At 37.7% G+C, this 23,938-nt stretch overlaps 1 long non-coding RNA gene across 3 annotated transcripts in view; it reads right to left on the reverse strand.

The window, feature by feature from the left end:
* LOC112833870 (uncharacterized) overlaps positions 1-23,938 on the reverse strand; it is a 61,172-nt gene that overhangs the window by 16,308 nt on the left and 20,926 nt on the right. For all 3 annotated transcript variants that reach the window (XR_012374792.1, XR_012374793.1, XR_012374794.1), the window contains exon 4: positions 20,469-20,581. This is a non-coding gene — a long non-coding RNA (uncharacterized lncRNA). The remainder of the gene's footprint in view (positions 1-20,468; positions 20,582-23,938) is intronic.

The following is a 23,938-nucleotide window of genomic DNA, read 5'->3' on the forward strand; positions in this document are numbered from 1 at the left end:
AGATCTATAAAGAACTTCTCAAACTCAACACCCAAAAAACAAATAATCAAGTCAAAAAGTGGGCAGAAGATATGAACAGACACTTCTCTGAAGAAGACATACACACGGCTAACAGACACATGAAAAAATGTTCATCATCATTAGCCATCAGGGAAATCCAAATCAAAACCACATTGAGATACCACCTTACACCAGTCAGAATGGCAAAAATGGACAGGGCAAGAAACAAAAAATGTTGGAGAGGTTGTGGCGAAAGGGGAACCCTCTTACACTGTTGGTGGGAATGCAAGTTGGTACAGCCACTTTGGAAGACAGTGTGGAGGTGCCTCAAAAATTTAAAAATAGAGCTACCCTATGACCCAGCAATTGCAGTCCTGGGTATTTACCCCAAAGACACATATGTAGTGAAAAGAAGGGCCATATGCACCTTAATACTCATAGCAGCAATGTCCACAATAGCCAAACTGTGGACAGAGCCGAGATGCCCTTCAACAGATGAATGGATAAATGAAGATGCGGTCCATATATACAATGGAATATGTCTCAGCCATCAGAAAGGATGAATACCCAACTTTTACATCAACGTGGATGGGACTGGAGGAGTTTATGCTACGTGAACTAAGTCAAGCAGAGAAAGTCAATTATCATATGGTTTCACTTAGGACATTAGGAGAAGGAAGGGAACAATGAAGGGGGGGGAAATCGGAGGGAGAGATGAACCATGAGAGACTATGGACTCTGAGAAATGAACAGGGTTTTAGAGGGGAGGGGGAGGGGGGATTGGTTAGTCCGGTGATGGGTATTAAGGAGGGCACGTACTGCATGGAGCACTGGGTGTTATACGAAAACAATGGATCGTGGATCGCCACATCAAAAACTAATGATGTATTGTACGGTGACTAACATAACAATAAAATTAAAAAAAAAAAACTAGGCACGTACAAAAGGACAGCAACCACACTAATCACAATGTGAGCAGTTTATTTTATATATAATTTTATATGTTAATTATAAAAACATGGAAGTTTATTCATTATATGCTTATATACAATAAATACATAATTATATAACACATATATCATATATACATGAGGTAGTTCAAACCAGAAATTCTCAATATGAAACACCACAGTAAATAACTATTGGGTCAAAAAAGAAATGTAAATTACGATCAAACACACTTAACAAGCAACAAAACAAGACCACCACTAATGAGATTCAGCCCGTACTACATAAAGCCTTATGTTCTCTTATTTATTATAAAGTAGTGAAAAAGAATTACCTCAGTAAAGATGACAAACATAATGGGAGCCAAACAAAGGTGAGAAGAGGACAGAAAGAATATGTGAATGAATAATGGCCAAAACTTGCCAAATTTGATGAAAAAGTATTAATCTATACATCATGCAAGAAGATCAATGTATGCCAAGAAGGATAAACTCAAAGACATTCAAATCAAATCTAGACTCATAATAATCAAATTGTCAAAGTTACTTCAGAATCTTGAAGGCAGCAAGAGAAAAACAACTCATCATATGTAATGGATCTTAAGGTAAGTTTTCATAAACCATAGAGACCAGAAAATAGTGGGATGATTATATTCAAACTACTGAAGGAAAATGAACGTTGACCGAGAATTCTGTATCCAGCAAAACTATCCTGGAGAAATGAAGGAGAAATTATGACACTCCCAGATACACAAAAATTAAAAGAATTCAGTGCTAACAGACACGCCTTACAAGAGATACAAAAGAGTCCTACAGGCAGAAATGAAAGGACACTAGACAGTAACTCATATATATATGAAAAATAAAAGAGCACAAGTAAAAGTAAATGCATAGATAAATTTAAAAGACAAAAAAATTCAATTTTAATTGTAACATTTTTTGCTCATTTCTGACTTGAAGACGGTAGCATAAAGGAGTAACTAGAGGACTGTGTTAATGTGTTTACATTGCATACAGATGTAATCTGTATAATAATAACAGCACAAAGAGGGGAGGGAACAAAGATACAGTGGAGCAAATTTTGTCCACAATTGAAATTAAGTTGGTATTAACCTGAAAACAATTATTTTAATGTAAGATGTTAATTGAAATACCAGAGCAACCATGAAAAGAATGTTAGAAAATACAGTAAAAGAAACAAAAAGACGTAAGACACATGGAAAACAAATAGGAAAACAATAGACATCAGTCCTACCTTATCAGTATGTTTAATTACATTACACATAAAAAGACACAACCAAATCTGACTCAAGAAGAAAAATCTGAATAGACCTATAAAAATAAATATGATAATCTATAAAAGTCCCCCCAAAAAGAGTCCTTGAACAGATGACTTTAATAGGTGAAACGTTTAAAGAATTAATACCAGTCCCTTGCTTAATGTTCCCAAAAAAATATTAGAGAAGAAAACACTTTCCAACTCATTCTGTGAGGTCCACATTAGCCTAATAACAAAGCCAGACAAAGATAAAATGAGGAAACTATAGAGCAAGCTACCTTTTGAATACAGATTTCCAAAAATGTCCAACATAACATTAGCAAACCAAATCTAGAAATGAAAATGATCATATACCATGACCAAGTCAGATTTACCTCAGTACAGCAAAGTTGGCTTAATATCTGAAAATCAATGAATCTAATACACTGTATTTACAGAATAAAGAGGAAACCTCATGATCATATCAACAAATGCAGAAAAAGCATTTGACAAATTTGATGACAACCACTCATGATTTAAAAAAATGAAAACCTCAACAAACTAGAATAGAAGGGAATTTTCTACATTTGACAAAGGGCATCTACAAAAACTGTACAGCTATCATTGTAATTAATAGAAAAAAAGTGTATTTCCACTAAGACCAGGAAGCCTGCTCTTGCCAATACTGTACAGGAGGTTTTATCCAAATTAGGCAGAAAAAAGAAATAAAAATCAACAAGATTAGAAAGAAAGAAGTACAATGATCCGTATTTGTAGGGGATATAATCTTATACATAAAAATCCTAAGGAATCTACCAAAAAACCCATACCCCACCTAATATTAAATTGGTGGGTAAAATCACCAAAACATGCTACGTGATAGAAGCCGTCGACATAAAGGCCACATACTGTATGATTCCATTCATATGAATGTCTAGAACAGACCAACCCACAGGGACAAAAAGTTAGATTAGTGGTTTCAGGGATTGCGGAAGAGGAAAATGAGGAATTACTGCTACTGGGTGTGGGGCTTCTTTCTGGGGTGATAAAAATGTTTTATAGTAATACAGAAATAATGACTGCACAATTCTATGAATATACTAAAAGCCACTGAAATGTAAAAGGGTAATTTCAGAGTATATGAATTATATCACAGTAATTATTATTTTTTTAAAAGAAGTTATTTGCCTTATTCAGAGTCACACTGATTAGCAAGGTTGCTAAGATAGGCATTTAATCTTATGACAAAATTGAGAGGACACTTGTTAGCTATAACCCCATTGACAGGCTGCCCCCAAATAGTGCTTACCAGTATCTTGGCCATGAGTGCAGGTAAAGGATTTGTGAAAGTATCAAACTGCCCAGTATGTGTAGGCATAACATGTAAACATGTAAGCAAAGATTAGAGATAAAGGAATACCACATGGAGATTAGCCCTATCATTGAAATATTCTCATCCACTAGGACATGTAAATTTTCCAGTGATACCATGAAGTCACAAGATGATCCCTTTTTTTTTTTTTTTAAGATTTTATTTATTTGACAGAGAGAGCAAGAGAGCACAAACTGGGGGAACAGCAGAGGGAGAGGGAGAAGCAGGGCCCCCGCCAAGCAGGGAGCCTGATGCGGGGCTCGATCCCAGGACCCTGGGATCATGACCTGAACCAAAGGCAGACGCTTAACCATCTGAGCCACCCAGGCGCCCCTGATGATCCCGTATTTTAACTGGGCTAAATAATGATCTAGTAGTGAAGTAACAGAGGCAAGATTTGACAAAGAAGAGTCACTAAAGAACCTCAAAAACAGAAGGTACCCCTGCATGTGACCACAGGTGGTAAAAAGAAAATCTTAGCAGGACCAGATCTACAATACAGAGGAACTGCTGAGTCAACAACTAGACAACATATATTTCCGGCAACAGACAGGAAAAATATGACAACTCACAACCAAACAAGACAGTGGAATACCAAAATTTTCTTAATGTGGAAAAAGTCTAAGACTCAACAAATATATTTGAATCACCTTGGTGACTATGCTTTAGATGAATACTATTCAACAAATGATGGCTCACCAAGATAAAATTCTGGGTACATTTTTTGATTAAATGAATAATGGCAGTATAACAACTCATGGACCTGTGGTTTCATAATATGGCTAAGAACAGTACTTCCAGAACCACTCAACCCACGGGTGGCAGATCCTAATATCTAATGTTTTGCTAATAGACATTATTCCAGGCAGTCAACTGAAGGAGCAAAGGTAAATAGTTAATACTAAATAGTAACAGCTAAATAGTTAATACTATTAGAATATACCCAATCTACTGAGCAACACTGAACTAAAAGTAAACAACAGTTACACACATGAAGCACTATAATGTGCTAAGCAACACAGATGCCAACACAAAAGCACAATAATTTGCAGCAAATTCTTTAAGAGCCTCATTGTACTGGCACAGAATGGAGGGATTCTAATGAAATGCAACCGGAAAATACGCTGGTAAGTTGGCATGTAATGTCACCCCTAAAGGGGCAATGCAGAGTGGACCATTAGGAACTTCATAAAGCCAGACTGTTATTTGTAAGCCTCTAGGCAGCATCATCAAATAAAGGGAAGAGGACTGAAGTTATAGTATAGGACATGAGCAACGTGAGTTAATGTGAATACATAAATATGTGAAAGTATAGCTATCTAGGTTTTTGATATTATCTATCCTAGTGTCTGATCAGAATGCCAAATTTCCCCACAGAAGACTACCATCTGATAGCAAAAGTCTATGTTATTGCACTACAAAATGCAGTTAATGTCTCGGTATTTAGAAAATGGGTGTCCAACCTGTAATCTTATTGGGCAACATGACTGTACTATTTGCACAGGATGGAAATAGCCCAACTAGGTAATAGGTTTTCTAACTAAAATTAAACACTGCACCTAAAAACAGTGACTGATGTATCACTATGTGTTTACACATGTATGTATGACTACAGTTCCAAAAATCAAAAGCCCTTAAGATGCAATGCTTTTTTTTTTTTTAATAAGCAGCAGTTTTTACTAAAATTTTATTTGGTCTAAACTTTGGAACAGAGCTGTGCTCCAGAAATTTCCAAAGGACAAGGTCACAATTACATATAGAAGATTTGCTTCTCATTTGTCCACACAAAAACCAAAACTGGAAATTCATCACAACTATATACATGGCAAGATAATCCTTTGCTGAGTTTAGTTGCTGATTGGGTGTTAAATCCCATCTGAAGAATCAATTCAGCTAGAAAAATAAAAGCAGCACCATGTCTGAGATGTGCATCCTATTTCAGGACAGCAATTCTCCAGTGGAGGCTGTTGGCAATACAACAAAGCAGTGTCTACAAGAGCATGCTTAGGAGGGGCAAATGGATAATTAGAAGAGAGGGATGGCAGTAGCACACTTTCAAGAAAACAAAATATTCCAAAAGCATTTATTAAAAAAAAAAACCTGCTAAGCTTAGCTGTACTACCAATGTAGGAAAATGGCTGTAAAATCTTAGAGGAACCATAATAGCTACTGACAGTGATAGACATTTACTAACTAGAAAAATACAATCAAGCCCATCAGTGGATAGTCGAGAACCACAGTGTTTAGAAGAACCCCGGCTGGCTCAGACCAAAAGTGCTAGCACTATACTAAAACAACTTCCTGTTCACTTGCAGGAAGACTGTCCTTAAAGCCAATGGGTGGAGATGCAATTGTGATCATATGGTTCCCATAGAGCAGGGGCGCTACATGTGACAAAATTATATTAGAACCTTTTCAGATAGCAACCATGTTGAAGACAGGAACTCATACTAATTAGGCATTGCAGAATTTCATCACCTAAGAGATTGTTCCGTATTTGTTGATGGCAAACTCCCACCTGGAGTTTTGCTTCCTAGCTCACTTGAGGAGACATCTTATCAATGTTGTCCTGAGGCAATTCTGATTTCTTATTAATATTGAGGTGTGTTGGGAGGCACCTCACAATATGCCAAGGGGTCCTAGAAAGGACCTTTGTATGGATGGGGTCCAGGACAGACTACAGGGAGACCTATGTGTTTCTGATTCACATACTCTACTGCAAAACAGGGAGGGAGCAATGAAGGTAAACTGACCTTAACTTCCAAGGATGAGAGAGCTTCAGGCACAACAGGGGGCTTCTTTTAATCATTAAAACGGCCAAGCAGGGAAGCCTGTCCATGAACCCCACCCAAACTGCAAGAACGCAGTAAAAAGTATTTATCCCTCCCTCCTTGCAGGAAGCTTGCCCAGTTTAGAGTTAGCCCATGCATAAAAACTGATGCTTTTCACTTAAAAATGCCCCTTTCTCCTTCTCTCTCTCTCTCTCGGAGTCTAAAACTGACAATTCAGAAGCTGGTTTTATTCCCACCTCTGCCAGTATCACTTTTAAAGCTTAAAATAAACCAAATCTTTTTGACAGGTAATTGATGGCGAGATCTGAGCCAGGAAATGGAAAGGAAGCTTTCAGAGCCTTTTTAAAAACCAAGCACAGTGGGCGCCTGGGTGGCTCAGTTCGTTAGGCGACTGCCTTCGGCTCGGGTCATGATCCTGGAGTCCCGGGATCGAGTCCCGCATCGGGCTCCCTGCTCAGCAGGGGGTCTGCTTCTCCCTCTGATCCTCCCCCCTCTCATGCTCATTCTATCTCATTCTCTCTCTCAAATAAATAAATAAAATCTTTAAAAAAAAAAAACCAAGCACAGTAAAAGCACCTCATCCAAAGGGCAGACAACTCAATACAGGAAGGGTCCTGAGTACAGAGTGCACTGGGCATTCTGGCTGGCAGTCATCAAAGATTACCTTTATTGGTGTTTACGGGCATCAAAAAGCATTTTGCGCTAAGTGTACCACAACCAAAAGGCATCAGGCTCATCCCTCCTCCCGATGAAAGCAGGGCTAGTCTTTGTCCTTTTTACTGTAAGTGTTCTGGATGATTCTTGGGGTCAATGCCCACAACCATCCTGACAAAAAGCCACCTCACTACATTCTTTACCACACGCTCTCGTCCTAACATAAGGTATGGGATTTCTTAAATCTTTTATTTTGGAATCTCATCCAAGACCTCCTAACTCTAGAGTACATCCTGCACTACTGCACTTAGTTAAAAGCCAGTGGGGGAGTGTGCCTGAGTGGCTCAAGTCGGTTAAGCGTCCAACTCTTGATTTCAGCTCAGGTCATGATCTCGGGGTTGTGGGATCGAGCCCCGTGTTGAGCTCTGCGCTCAGCGGGGAATCTGCTTGAGATTCTCTCTCTCCCTCTGCCTCTCCCCCTCATTCTTGCTCACTTTCTCTAAAATAAATAAATAAATCTTTTAGAAAAAGGCAATTCTTAAAGAGTTACTGATCTTCCTAGGAACACAGTCATCACCAGACACTGATAAGGACCTCATGTTTTCTTCTTTTTTTTTTAACCACAACTAAAGCATCATTGATAAAGAAGAGAGAGAGCCTATGGAGCAGAGACTTTGGGGCCAAAGTGCCTGACTCTGTGACATTTGGGGGCAATGTTACTGGGTGTTAACTGACCTCAATTACCCCATCTGAAAAAATAAGGGATAATATTAGAATGTACTTCCTGAGCATTGAAACTGAGCTAATGCACATGTACAATAGTGTGTTAACGCTTACTGTGTGTGCTCAGTTGATGTGAACTGTTGTTATCCAAACAATACTCTAAAAAAAGAATACTGCATAAAATGGAATGCTGCCTGAAATAGAACAAATAAATAAGAGACAATGAAGAGATACTGAAATGAGAAAAAAATAGTTGAATTTAGTAGGAAGTGAAAAATTAATTAGAAGGGTAAAATAATCTTATGATCATTAAAAGTGTATCATTTTGTGAAAGAGAAAGGAACAGAGCCAACTCGTTACACAGGGCTGTCTCGGAAAGCAAAGAATAGTGGATAAATAGCAGGGCACAGGATGATTATGCTTGCCAGAGGTGAGAATGAATTAAGTGTGAAGAGATGTAGGGGGTATATGAACAATATCTGCTTCTTGAATGTGGGTCTAATTACTTTACACTCGATTTCATTCACATAAGCTAATCAAGAGATGCAAAACAGACAAAACACAATCGGTCTCTAACAAGATTATAATAAATCATCAAGGAGGCATGCACACAAAAATGTTCCCAGAAGTATGTTAACTACATTGTTACATTCAAATTTTATTTAAAAAATTTAAAATAATCGTAATGTTTAAAAAAAGATGTAAATATTATATAAAAAATCATGGCCCAAAGACTTGTATGCATTCATATTTAAAGATAGGAAATGTTCTTCTTAACTCGAGTCATCTAATCACTAAGTTGTTCACCTGAAACTGATATAACATTGTATTTCAACTGTACTCAAGAAAAGAGTATCTAAAAACATTATTAATATACATAAACATACTAGAAAGAAATGTACCAACAACCTGAGTACTTCTACATATTCTTTTTTTAATTGTGCTATGGTTCTTTTTATTTCAATTTTTTTACAATGAATACCTACGCCTTTTATAATTTTTTAATACATTTTATAATGGAGGCAAGAAAATAATTCTTTGAGCAATAGGTATAGATTTGAACTTATTCTTCCCTAGAGAAACTGACTAAAGGCCCTCAGAAAGTAAAGAGACTAGGAAGGAAGGAAGGAAAGAAAAGAGATGTTCAGGAAGTGGGTAATAATTCTACATAACGTACTAGCCTACATTAAAAATAATAGCTGAGGCACTTGGGTGGCTCAATTGGTTAAGTGTCTGACTCTTGGTTTCGGCTCCACGCTCAACATGGTGTCTGCTTGTCCCTCTTCCTTTGCCCCCACCCCCCACTCTCTAAAATATTTTTTAAATCACAAAACTATTCACCCAATTAGTGTTACTGTTTATTTTTAACTAAGACAGTGATGCCAAAGGTATCACATCTAGAATAGGAGAACATTTTTGTTAATTTTTGACAGCCTGTGCTAAAAGGAATATGGATGCTTCATAATTCCAGTGGACTGAAGTTTTATCCAGAGACAATTTCAGGATTTTATTGCAAGAGTTAAATAATTTCCTATTGTTCAGTTTACTATGACCAATTTAGACTAATAAAATGTGATAACAACCAAAAGTATGTTCTAGAGCAGTGCTATCCATTAGACAGATGGTGGATAAACAAAATATGTATGTAAATAAATATATGCTAATACATGTATATATAAGCAAAATGTGGCATACACATACAATGGAATATCACTCAGCCATTAAAAAAACCATGAAGTTCTGGCACATGCAATAACATCGATGATGAACCTTGCAGATATGTTAAGTGACATAAGCCATACACAAAAGGACAAATATTGCACTGCTCCAATTATATGAGGTAGCTTGAACTGGCAAATTCAGAGACTGAAAGTAGATTAGAGTTTACCAAGGGCTAGGGAGAGGGGGAATGTGACAAATGTACCATAGTAAAATATAAAATGTTAATGTAAGATGACCTGAGTATGGGGTATATGAGAACTCTTTGTAACTTTCACATAAATCTAAAACTTTTCTAAAAACAAAAAAGTTTATTTAATAGTGAAAAGAATGGGGACATCCACTCAAAAAAATTTTTACTCTATAAATAGGTTACCATACATTTTGATACTCTGTGTGTGCTAAAAATGAGACTTACTCATTACAAACTGAATGAAGTTTGTATTATCCTTGTGAGATCCCTGGTGTGCAAGAAAATTCTGGAAAACCCGTTTTGTGATACAGTCCTAAAATACAGGTTAAGCAGTCCACAATCTTGTATATTTTGAAGAAAATTACTTAAGCAACTATAAAATAGTTAAATAAAAGCACTGTGGCATATATTAAAACATTTTTAGATGGGCAATTTGGAACTTTAATAAACAAAAACTGTTCATATTTTTATCAACTTTTGCAAGGATTCCACCATGTTGTCATACAGAAATAAGGATACATGGATCAAGTTTTCACTACACCATGATTTATGAAAGACAACCAAAAGGTTTACTAATAAGTAAACTCTTATTATGGTATACATGAATTTTCATTTCAAATAGCCATGTATTCTGATGCACAGCCTATAGTCACATTAAATGCTAAACCAATGATTTTTAGAACGTAAGACTGAATGACTTGTATATGACAAAGGGTCCTGTTTGAGCCATGCAAAGACACATCGCAAGGGAGAGGGCTCTTTATGACTAAGACAGCCATGGAACATCCCATAAAAATTACTTATCACTCAACCAAGAACACAAGCAATGTGCAGCAACTAGGCATGCAAGAAAGCCTAGATCATGAAACATTACCTATACTGTTTCTGATGTAACTCTATTACATGTGTTCTGATTAAAATCACCCTGAATATTAATTTTAACATGTAAATTTTTCTATTATAAAGTCTCTCTCCACACACAAACACACACACACACACACACACACCCCATGTGACATCTTTATGGGATATCTGGCAGAAAGAAAATAAAATAGCAGCTGAGAAAAAGGAACAAAACCTTGGGCAGAATTGACACAAAATAGAATGAAAAAACTCAAGATGGAGCCTATTCTAGTAAACTATTGACTTATGTATGTAAGGAAGTCAGGAACCATAATGAATAGACATTGATACAAAAATTATTGTGTAGAACCAAGAAATTTGGAGTCTACGAAATGCTATCACAAATGAATCTAAATGTGGACAGGCAGCAAATGAGCACAGCAAAAAGTGACATTTATAATACTTATAAATCAAAATAATTCCATAACTGCCACAGGAAAAGAGAGTTGACAGAAGCCAGTGAGCCCAGATGCAGACCCAAATTATGAGAATTTAATATTTGACAGATATAATTTTAAATGAGTAAGCAAAGGATGGACTGTCAATAAACAGTACTGGACAACTGGCTGTCCCTTTGAAAAAAATCAAATGTGAGATTATATGATGACTGACATCAAAATATGATCCATATGATCCAAATGGATTGGTAATTTTACTTAAATCAAAAAAAAATACTAAAAAGGTCAACTTGTAGAGCTACTCTTGTGATAGTTTTTCCTTTGACCTACAATGTCCTAAATGATAGTCACAGATTTCCTAAAATTGAACCATCCTTGCAGTTGGCATGAATACCACTTGCCTGTGTATTCCTCATGAATTTGCTTGTGGAATTTTTTTTTTTAAGAATTTATTTGTCATAGAGAGAGAGCAAGAGAGAGCACACAAGCAGGGGGAGCAGCAGGCAGAGGGAGAAGCAGGCTCCCCTCCGAGCAGGGAGCCTGATGCGGGGCTTGATCCCAGGACCGACCTGAGCCGAAGGCAGACGCTTAACGACTGAGCCACCCAGGCGTCCCTGCTTGTGGAATCTTATCACCAAACTTATATTTGGGTTATCTGCTTCTATATCACTATCAGAGGTTGGTCTACAGATTTCTTTCATTTTTTTTTCAGTTTTTATCAGGTGATTTTTCTACAATACGCTGACTTTTTAACAAGACTATTGACTTATGTATGTAGACTATCTCTGAGATTAGTAACAATACTTTCTATCTGGAAAGATGGAAGATTGAGGACTAGAAAACCGGGGGTGGGAAGGAAATTTTAACCAAATTAACTTTAGTACAAATTGATTTTTATACTATTTACCATTTACATGTATTATTGTTTTTGAAAAAACATAATCTATGAGAATAAGACTGGAACACTTTCAAAGGGTAATCTACCAACCTAATGAATCAAATTATTAAAACTACATATTCTTTACTCATAAATTATGATATAGAATTACTAGTGCCAAGTACCCAAAAACAACTGTATAAGATATATAAAAATATAAATGTGTAACACATTGTTTGCATTTAGGGGATGATACATATAGTATCATATATATGTGTATTGGTATTATATCCATACCAATGTTTATTCAACATTTAATGAGCATCTACTACGTGCCAGTTTTAAGAGTTGGAATCACAACATTCTAAAAGGACAAAAATCCTGTCTACAGATGCACAAATCCTTGTATACATCAGCAAGAAGTTTATGTATCAGCAACAGCAACCAAATTGCCACTAGGCTGCCAAATCAGCCAGGGGTTATAGGAAAATACACCAAAGTAAGATGGCAGGCTGCCTTATGTAATTCCAACCTAACTAGAGTCAAGTGTTAATGCTTAGTGGACTCCTAAGGTGTATTCTAAAATACACCTTTGACCTCCATGACTCTGGCAGAAATTCATTGGTTTTAAGAGGTTCATACAACTTGTTGAAAGTGGCTAAGTCTATAGCCTACATTATAACAATGTAATTTCAGATCCAGGGTGCAATGCTTCCAGTTACTGACATATTGTGTAGTCTCGTAACTAGAAAATAATCAATCCCAAAGTATCAAATTACCAATTAAAGATCATTCACTAAAATTACTACAAGATATACTGACCCCTTGGGATCACTGTATTTGGCCTATGTCAGAGGGGCCATTCTGGGTCAAAGAAACGCCCAAGCAGAACTTAAGTCAGACACTTAACACTATGTCAACAGATTTTTAAGTTTCTACAAAATGAAAAATAATCTGGAAATCACTCCAGGCCACCAAAGTATCATGACTCCAAGAGAAAGGAATGGATGACGACCAACAGCTTAACATGAAATAAAAATGGACAAAATTTTATCTAGGGACATCATGAAAAGGGCTACATTTATGAGTGACATGATTCCTTATGCAAAATTACAGTAATTTTAGCAGAACACCCAATGTACAAAATTAGGTCACATGATTCCTTATGCAAAATTACAGTAATTTTAGCAGAACACCCAATGTACAAAATTAGGTCCCTTGGAACCTCTAAGAGTTGCAACTTAAGCCCTAAAAACATTATCCTGTGGAGATATATATATAGTGCTAAGTCCGTTGTGACAATACCAAAAGTCCTTCAGAGAACAAGATATACCAATGATAGCCTGGTTAGTTATTCCCAAAGTGGGATCCTGCCTTAGGATGCCATTTTGGTGAAAATTCCCCCGAGGTCCAGTGTTTCAAAGTCTTCCTCTCCTTCCTACCTTGGCTTCCTATCTTCTGTACTGTCAGGCAACCTTCCTACATACCCTACACTTCCCCTAGCATACTGAACTCCCTGAGAAAATCTAGAAATTACTACGTGCATAACTCTATGTTCAGTAGCCATGGCATGGGAGACATTTAATTAATACAAGTTGAACAAAAAGCTAATCAAAAGAACAAATGAGTGAACACTACCACAATTGTTTTTCAAAAACACGTATTAAAACATAGTTTAAAGACCAGTAGGTAAAAGAAATCAACAAATCAGTGAACACAATACACTTAGAAATTTACACAAATATATAAAAGAGTAAAAATTAAAGGTGTATTTTGTCACTGGAACCTTCCAAACATATTCTGCTACCTTCCCCCACCAAAAAATTATATATAGAAAATTCTTGCCCTTATCCCTGAATGCCCCATTCCCCCAGCACCAAGAGGTAACCACTTTTATATTACCCATTTTTTTTTCTAAACATAAAGCATGTATATTTCACTAGTTTCACTTAAAAACATATCACTGCTTCCTCATTCATTTTTACAGTAACCTAGTAGTATTCTGTTGTGTCAATGTATCAGTTTAACTAGTTTCACACTGATGGGCCCCTGGGTGGTTTCCAATCTTTTGCTATTATAAAACACTCTTCAATGTTACATAGGCAATTTGTTTCACATTTTCAGATATGTAGGATAATTTCTAAAGAGGGATCATTAACTCAAAGAATAAAGGCAACTATAATTTTGATAAATATCTCCAAAGTGCCCTCTATAAGGATCATACACTATTTTGTAGTACAACAAACATTCTATGAATGCCAGTTTTCCCACAGTCCTTCCAACAAAGTTCTCAAATGTTAACTTTCTGTAGTTTTATTTCACATTTCTCTTATAAATGAGCTTCAGCATTCTTTCACAAAGGTTTGGGTGTCATTTGTTTTTCTATGAACTGTCTGTTCATGCCCATTGTTCATTTTGAACTACAGTCTCTTGATTTTTTTTTTAATTTAGAAGCTTTTCATATATTAATGGAGATCAAAACTTAATAATGTGCTGCAGATATTTTTCCAAGTATTTCATTTTTCTTTCAAATTCATTTACAGTGCTTTTTGACATGAAGTATTTTATTTATACAGCTGCATTTATCAATCTTATTTTATGGCTTCTATGTTTGAAGACATAAAAAGATAAAGGTGCATTTATAAACCAGTGAGCAAAGGATGGATTAATTAACAAAAGGAATACTTAAACAATTGAGAGAAAAAAGCAAATCCTTTTCACTTAAAAAAAAGATTAAATATTAGGGGGCACCTGGATGGCTCATTAGTTAAGCACCTGCCTTCAGCTCAGGTCATGGTCCCAGGTGCTGGGATCAAGCCCCACATCGGGCTCCCTGCTCCGCGGGAAGCCTGCTTCTCCCTCTCCCACTCCCCCTGCTTGTGTTCCCTCTCTTGCTATGTCTCTGTCAAATAAATAAAAATTTTTAAAAAAAGATTAAATATTAGAAGACTTTGGAAGGATAGAAAAAATACATAAGCAAACATAGTCAGTCAGTCTTGGCATTTAGAATTCCTTTCTAAAAATAAATCCAAAGTCAAACACTTATTTAAGTACTTTAAACTTGATTAAATTTTATGTCAAGACATTTACCAATCTTTCGTATTAAGAATTTTGCTTTGGGTTACCTAGGTGGCTCAGTTGGTTTAAGTGGTTGTGTGTGCCTTTGGCTCAGGTCATGATCCCGGGATCTTGGGATCGGGCCCCACGTGATTCCGCAGGGAGCCTGCTTCATCCTCTCCCTCTGCCCCTCCCCCCTGCTTGTGCATGCGACCTAAGCTCTCCCTCTCTCTCTCTCTCAAATAAATATCTTAAAAAAAAAAAAAGAATTCTGCTTTCGGTATTACAAAAAGGACTGATACCCTTAATATCCTTAATGTTTTAAGTACTCTTTAAAGAGAAACATTTTAATGTTGTTTTAGAAGTGATTTCCATTGTAGTAAGCCTGTCTTCCCTTGGATCCTAAGGGAAGTCTCTCTGTCTTCTAAGCCCAACACTAGTACTCCCAACCCCCAGCTGACTAGCCTAAGAAAGAGCCAGTCAGGATGAAAGGCTGACAATTCCTAAGCACTCAAGTTTTAAATATGCATAGCCAAGTAAGAACTAGAACTGGACCTAGTTCATGAGGAAACAGAAACCATGAGTATTTTGGATACTAACCCTTCATTGGATACGTCATTTGAAAATTATCTTCTCCCATTCAGTAGGCTGTCTTTTAGTTTTGTTTCCTTTGCTCTGCAGAGGCTTTTTATTGTGATTAGTCCCAATCATTTATTTTTGCTTTTGCTTTCCTTGCCCGACAAGACATATCTAGAAAAATGTTGCTATGGCCGATGTTAGAGAAATTACTGCTTGAGCTCTATTCCAGGACTTTTATGGTTTGAGGTCTCACATTTAGGGCCTTAATACATTTTGAGTTCACTTTTGAGTATGGTGTAAGAAAGTGGTCCAGTTTTCCCGGCACCATTTGTTGAAGAGACTTTTTCCCACTCCATATTCTTGCCTCCTTGGCTGAAGGTTAATTGACCATATAATCGTGGGTTTGTTTCTGGGCTTTCTATCCTGTCCCACTGAACTATGTGTCTATTTTTGTGTCAGTACCATACTGTTTTGATTACTACAGCTTGACAGTATAACTTGAAACTCTGGAATTGTGATACCTCCACAGCTTTTTCTTCTTTTAAGATTTTTTTTTTTTTAATTTTAGAGAGAGAGAGAGTACAAGCAGGGGGAGCAGCAGGAAGAGGGAGAGGGAGAAGCAGGCTCTCTGCTCAGCAGGGAGCCCGATGCGGGGCTCGATCCCAGGACCCTGGGATCATGACCCGAGCCAAAGGCAGACGCTTAACTGTCTGAGCCACCCAGGCACCCCACAGCTTTTTCTTTTTCAAGATTAAAGCACTTTGGCTATTCAGGGTCTTTTGTGGTCCCATGCAAATTTTAGGATTGTTTGTTCTAGCTCTGTGAGAAATGCTGGTGGCATTTTGATAAGGACTGAATCTGTACATTACTTTGGGCAGTATGGACACTTTAACAATATATGTTCTTCCAATCCATGAGTATGGAGTTATCTTTCCATTTGTTTGTGTCGTCTTCAATTACTTTCATCAGTGTTTTATAGTTTTTAGAGTGTAGGTCTTTCACCTCCCTGGTTACGTTTATTCCTAGGTGTTTGTTACTTTGGGTGCAGTTGTAAATGGGACTGTTTTCTTAATTCTTGTTTCTGCTACTTCATTATTAGTGTATAGAAATGCACCTGATAAAGGGTTAGAATCCAAAATATATAAAGAACTTCTACAACTCAACACACACATACACACAATAATCCAATCAGAAAACGGGCAGAAGACATGAACACACATTTCTCCAAAGACATACAGATGGTCAACAGACACGTGAAAAGATGCTCAACACCACACATCATCAGGGAAATGCAAATCAAAACTACAATGAGATACCACCTCAAACCTGTCAGAATGGCTAAAATCAAAAACACAAGAAACAGTGTTGGCAAACATGTGGGGGAAAAGGAATCCTCATGCACTGCTGGTGGGAATGCAAACTGGTGCAGCTGCTCTGGAAAACAATATGGAGGTTCTTCAAAAAATTAAAAATAGAATTACCCTATGATCCAGTAATTGCACTACTGGGTACTTACCCAAAGAATATGAGAACACTAATTCCAGAGGATATATGTACCCCTAATGTTTACTGCAGCATATTTACAATAGCCAAATTATCGAAACAGCCCGATTGTCCATCTATAGGTGAATAAAGATGCTGTATATATAGACAAAGGAATATTATTCAGCCATAAAAAAGAATGAAAGTTTGCTATCTGCAACAATGTGGATGGAGCTAGAGAGTATACTGCTAAGTAAAATAAGTCAGAGAAAGACGAATACCGTAAGATTTCACTCATATGTGGAATTTAAGAAACAAAAGAAATGAAAAGGGAGGAAAAAAGAGACAGGCAAAAAACAGACTCTTTAAACTATAGAGAACAAACTGATAGTTACCAGAAGGGAGGTGGGTGGGGGATGGATGAAATAAGTGAAGGGGATTAAGCGTACACTTATCTTGATGAGCACTGAGTAATGAATATATAGAGTTGTTGGATCACAATATGGTACACTTGAAACTCATACAACACTATATGTTAATTATCCTGGAATTAAAATAAAAAAAATACAATTAATTAAAAAAAAACCCTACAAGTCAGCAAAAGCTCTAGGGTGAAGAAGGACATAGAAGGAGGGAACAAAAACAATCAGAGGCAAGGTGATGATAGAGCAGAAATGCAGACCAAATATGGCCAATAAAGAAACAGAGAGGGTTTTTCCAGAAGCCTCCATTTCCTGATGGCTTTCTAGTTCTCATCCCAGAGAGGCATAGCCACTCACCAGTTCCTTTGACAGATTTCCACCAAAATCCCTACCTCCCTTACTGCCCACTATCCTCTGTAGCCTTGCAAATCATGATCCCCTCATTGGATCTACCACTTTTGCTCCTCATAACAAAAACCTTACAAAACCAGAGGCAAAATATAAAACTGTGTAATAAATCTGGGTTTTGTCCCCTGTTGGTAGCATAGAGCTCCAAAAAACCACCGAGCGAAAAGGAGTTTTCTTTTGTTATTCATAAGAAGCCCCTTTTGACCACACCTGAGTTTATGCTGACGAGATGACTCAAGGTGGGCCCTAGGATAGTTTCCACGGAGAAGGGATGGCCATGCCAGAGAGAGCAAGCATAGGATTAGAAGGCTGAAACTTTCAGCCCCAGCCCCTAGACCTCTAGGGAGAGAAGGGCTGGAGACTGAACTTAATCAAGTGGCCAATGACATAATAAGATCCCCGATAAAACTCTGGACACCCACACCACACAACAGGAGTTTCCTGACTGGTGAACATACTGATGTGCCAAAAAGGCGACGTTACCCGAGTCCAAGGCGAGAGAGCATAGAAGCGCCTTATCTAAAACCCCCCCAAGACTTGTCCTGTGTATCTCTTTCATTTGGCTGTTCCTGAGCTATATCCTTTATACTGAAACTGTTAAGTATAGTGCTTTCAGCGAGTTATGGAAATTGTTCTAGCAAATTAACAAACTTGAGATGGTCGTGGGAACCACTGAATTTAGCTAGTTAGTCAGAAATACAGATGGACCTAAGACTTGCTGAAGGGAAGGCAGTTTTCAGGAAGGCTCTGCCCCTTAACTTGTGGGATGTGGCATTAACTTGGGGTAGTTAGCCTCAGAAGGGAACTGAATTGCAGGACAGCCAGGTGGTGTCAGAGTAGTTTGTTAAACTACCAAATTAATTATTCACTTTTTCTCAACATAGTATATTTTCATTAAGAAAAAGAAAATCAAGGAAACCAAAACACCCCTCCCCCAAAATAACAATTACTTACCTAAACCTGCCTCAAAAGATAACTAATGTGAACATTTTGGTGTGCAGACTTCAACATTTTTAAAAAGATTTATTTATTTGAGAGAGCGAGAGAGAGAGAGAAAGAGTGTGGGGTGGAGGGGCTGAGAGACGGGGAGACAAGCAGGCTCAATCCCAGGACCTCGAGATCATGACCTCAGCCAAAACCAAGAGCTGGATGTTTAACCAACTGAGCCACCCACGTGCCCCTCAACATTTTTAACTGTATCAGGAAAATGCATGAAAGAGGTTACAGCAATTCCTTTAATTTCTGATAATGGGCAAAAATATGATTACCTAAATTGACTTATGTCCAGATAGCCAGTTAATCTGTTTTTAAATCTTGTCAAATGGAAAGGCCTGTTTATTTTAAACTAGCTTTCAGTTTTCTAATTAAATTCACGTGAGACGACAGAACAGTAATTTCATTCCCTTAGACTTATTTCTTAAAGCATGGTTCCTTGAATGTCAAGTTCCAAATTAACGTGTGGGGAAGGAATGACACAGGAATTTTAAAAATTAACACACTTTTCACAGTTAACTGTCACCATAGCATGAGAAAAAAAGGAAGCAAAAAAAAAATAGCTAGCGTATCAAAGATTTTGTGACAAATATTTTACACATAAGCTTAGATCACACTTTGACATACAAGTGTCCCAAAGAGACACTCTCCAATTTTTTCACATGCCCCAAACAGAACAGAAATCATGTATTTAAACTCACTCTTACCAAAGTGGCCCACCCTCTCTTCCCTTAAACAGGGTCTGAATGTGATCAATTACAGAATGCTCTAATTTCGACCTTTTATTATACATTCAACCCATGTACACAGAAAAGAGTTAACATAAGCAAGCCTAAGACTACTATCCTCAAAGAGGCCTGCTTTGCAAGGCTGGCCTTGGCTGGCATCTGGGAACTTTACAGGCAAACGGTTCCCTACGCCGGTAGAAAACTTTCCCTAACGGATAAGAGTGGCTCACTGTGCCTAGAAATGCATCTTCCTAGCTAGGCAAATCATTTGGTTTTGTTTTGAGAGGGCATCTTTCTAAAAAACAAACAAACAAAAAACAAAAAGAAGAAGAAAAGAAAAAAAAAGGCGGTACATTTGTTTCCTTAACTTGTTCCCAGCAAGATACTTTTCTTTAGTGATGCAGAAGTTCTTTTTAGATATTAAGCTGTTGGTCTCAGTTGTAATATTTTAATTAGTGACATTACTATCAAGTTCCAGATAAAAAGAGTCATTCTTATTTTTATTTTTTTTTAAAGATTTTATTTATTTATTTGACAGATAGAGAGAGAGCACAAGTAGGCAGAGTGGCAGGCAGAGGGAGAGGGAGAAGCAGGCTCTCCGCTGAGCAGGGAGCCGGATGTGGGACTCGATTCCAGGACCCTGGGATCATGACCTGAGCCGAAGGCAGCCGCTTAACCGACTGAGCCACCCAGGCGCCCCGAGCCATTCTTATTTTAAATTTAAAAAAAAGTTCAAGCAATTCTCTCTACTTGGAGGACTTCAAGGAGTGTAAAAATCCTTTGGTGGCCCATTGTAGCTAACTTCCAGCAACCGTGCCTCAGAGATTTATATGCTATCTCTAAACTGTCTAAAGTAATTCTCTAGGTTCAGTTAGAAAATGAGGGAGTTTCTCCTAACAAACTACAGCCGTTGATTTTTATTATCAGATTATCTTCTCTTAATACTTCCAAATGCATACTTACCCTCATCCCTGATGCCAGAAACATGTCCACGCTATCAGTCTTCAGTTAGGTTCTTTTCCATGGGAACAAAGCATACTTCAGGGCCATGACAGAATTCATTGCAGCTTCTGTGACTAAAAATTAGTGGGTAAGGAAATGATGAGTCAAGTGTAAAAATAAATTACAAGGGCATTCACCACAGCTGACATATAATAAGAAGTATATAATCTTCAACACGCCAATTTCTTAATTTACAAGATTGTAAACATACCCATCAATGCAACCAGAATACTTGTTTCCACATGAAGAACATTCTTTTCCTGTAGCCAAATTATATCATAAAATTGCTTAACCGGTACAGAATTTGAACAGGTGGCATAATTAGATAAAACAAATGCTCAATAACATTAGACAAAGACAGTCTCACATTCAGGAAGTTAACATACCAGAAGTTTAACAGTGGTTTTAGTTGAATGATGGGATTATAGCTTATCTTGACTATATTTTTTTATATCCTGTGTCATCTGAATTGTTTATAAGTACCTCTTCACTTTATAACCAGGAACAATAGCACTTCCATTTTGAAATAAGCTAGGAAAAATAACCACTTATTAAAATTAATAGAAAACAATCTAATTTTGGCTATATAAGGCATGAAATAACTAAGGAATGACATAAGAAATATTGGAGAGTCACATGATGAAAATTATGATTATCAGGATATAAAAAGAGTTTAATAAATGTTTTTAGAAGGGGAGAAGAAATGTTGCAAACATGTTAATTCTGACCAAATGAACGTCCAAATCAAATGCTATTAAAATATCTCCAAGTGAATTTTTTAGACAAAGCAGAATTTTACAAAATCATTCTTGTAATAGATTTATTTGCAAGAGAGAGAACGAGAGCGAGAGCACGCAAGCAGGGGGAGAGGAAGAGGGAGAGAGAGAATCCTCAAGCAGACTCCCCACTGAGCAAGGAGCCTGACACGGGGCTCGATCCCAGGACCCTGAGATCACGAACTGAGCTGAAACCAAGAGTCAGCCGCTTAACTGACTGAGTCACCCAGGCGCCCCTACAAAATACTTCTTAAATTCAGTTAATAACAACTTAGGGAATAGTAGCTAAGAAAATATTGAGAAAGAATAAATAAGTTTTACTATAAACAAGAAGGGCATAGATTAGGGATAAGCAAACTAGAGCCAATGGGTCAAATCTGGCTGCCGACAGATTTTGCATTCATTGTCTGTGGTTGTTTCTCCAAGTGAATGGTTGCAGAAGAGACTGTGTGGCCCACAAGCCCAAAGTATGAACTATCTGGGACTTCTACAGAAAATGTTTGGCAACACTTCAATGATGCTGTCATATCCATAGCCTCTTCTCTAAGGGAGTTCATGAAGGCCAAGAGAAGGCAAATTTATGAGCTACTACAATCCATGAGTACCACAAGGACGCAGAAGGTAGAGAAATAAAGGTTGGGGAAGCCAGCTGATCGCAAAAGTAGAATGAAGAGTGAGGAGTTTTAAAAACGCAGGTGCCTGGGGCCACTCGAGGCCAATTAAATCACAGTATCTTGCTCTGGTTTATTTTTAAAGTTCCCCAGTTAATTCTAAAGTACAACCGTGACAGAAAACCACTAAGCTAGGGGAAACAGCCAATGTAGAGCAGCTGAGTGATGTCAATGGTGAAGCACAAGAATAATGATCCAAACGTACTGCCGTTAACGTACCTCAGGGCTGCTTGAATCTAGTTAGTTCCATATTTAATACTGTTCATTTCGAGTCCCACTAAATCCCCATCCTCCACATGTTTACATACAATAAACCCCTACCAACGTGGCAGGCTGAGTGATTCTTCATTTCTTGGGACCAAGAGAATCAAATTAGTATAGAAATTAGTATCAGGTATATAGTTGCATGAAACAGACCCTCAGCAGAAAAAGAAACATTTGAAATTGTTAGGGTACGACTGTAGTATGAAAATCACACACAATCCCTGCCACATACCAGGATGAAACGTTTTTTAGAAGTCCAGCTTATACTGTGGCAAAGCCACTAGTTATCCAATTGCCTTTGTGACTCAGACATGCACCCATTTAGGGTGAAACTCTGAGGCAATCAGTAGTGGCTGGTATTACAGCGACTTCAAAGAAATAAGCAAGTAGGGTTTGACAGTTTCTCTTCTGACAATGATGTACAAATTCTGATATAACCATGAGGTGCTGACACTGGAAAGCATGATTTTGTCTCTATTATGGCTAGGCATGGTTCTCAGTTTACCATTCCAACAGGCATGGAATAACATGGATAGATAATAGATTCACAAATCTGAGAATCATTGGACTAAATGTGGCAGTTCTGGTTCCTCCCAAACATATACCCATTTCCTTCTTTTTTTTAAAAAAAAGATTTATTTGCAAGAGAGAGTGCGTGGTGGGGGGAGGCAGAGGGGGAGAGAGGGAATCGCAGGCAGACTCCCTGCTGAGCGCAGAGCCCGACGCGGGGCTCCATCTCATGACCCCGGGATCACGACCTGAGCCGAAACCAAGAGTGGGATGCTTAACCGACTGAGCCACCCAGGTGCCCCTGCCCATTTCCTTCTAAAGACCTGTTTATTGTCACAGCTGTAGCACAGCCCTTTAAGATCAAGTTTTGTTTCACATCATCCAGTATTATACCCTCTCCACTGAGTACTGCTGGTGGGATCTATCCATACACTGCCAGCAGCCTAGGAACTGTCTAAGCATGAAAAAGCACTGCACAAATAAAGATAAACTAAGTCAATTAGATGTGCTCAAACTCTTTGAAATTTGAGAAGAAACCATGAGAATGAGTAATTAATGGTGAAATCTGAAGCTAAAAGCGTCACCAAAGACAAGGTAAGGGCAAAGCCAGGCATAGGGAAGATGAATGAGGGAAAATGTAGATAAGACAGGAGAACAGAAAGCTGAATCAAGTCAATGGCACAGTGGAAAAGGTCCACTAAGTCCATGTGCTTAAGTCCCTAGAGCCACCATAGATGAATTCCCATGCCACTCTGTTCTTGAGATTCCTATAAAATCCCTATTTTCCTCACTATGTGTATCTATGTGATAAACACCTGTTTCTTGACCTAAAGCCTGTGTCTTATTTCTTAAAACCAGAAATCCTATGTAATTTAGAAAACAGTATGGAGTTGGGCTACATGAACAGAACTTTGGCAGGAATGTGAACTGTTTAGACCTGGTTATTACCTGGTGGTGGGACAGACAGTAGATACATCCACCACAACCCTGGCTGGAATGTTTTAAAAGCCTCAAACCGTGGCAAAATTATTGTTGCAGGACCACACATCCAGTGAACGTCAGTTGTGATACAATCACAATGACAGACAAAAATTCAAGTGGCCAAGGAAGATCAAAGATAGGTGAGTGCTTCTGAAATTGGAAAGTAAATTTTAAAAGTGGCTTTATGACATTACTTCAGACTACAGCATCTGGCTTGACTTAGTTACCC

Source organism: Callorhinus ursinus, unplaced genomic scaffold (genome assembly GCF_003265705.2).
Source record: "Callorhinus ursinus isolate GAN/ISIS: 27379988/994484 unplaced genomic scaffold, GSC_fseal_2.0 scaffold40, whole genome shotgun sequence".
NCBI classification, from domain to species: Eukaryota; Metazoa; Chordata; class Mammalia; order Carnivora; family Otariidae; genus Callorhinus; species Callorhinus ursinus.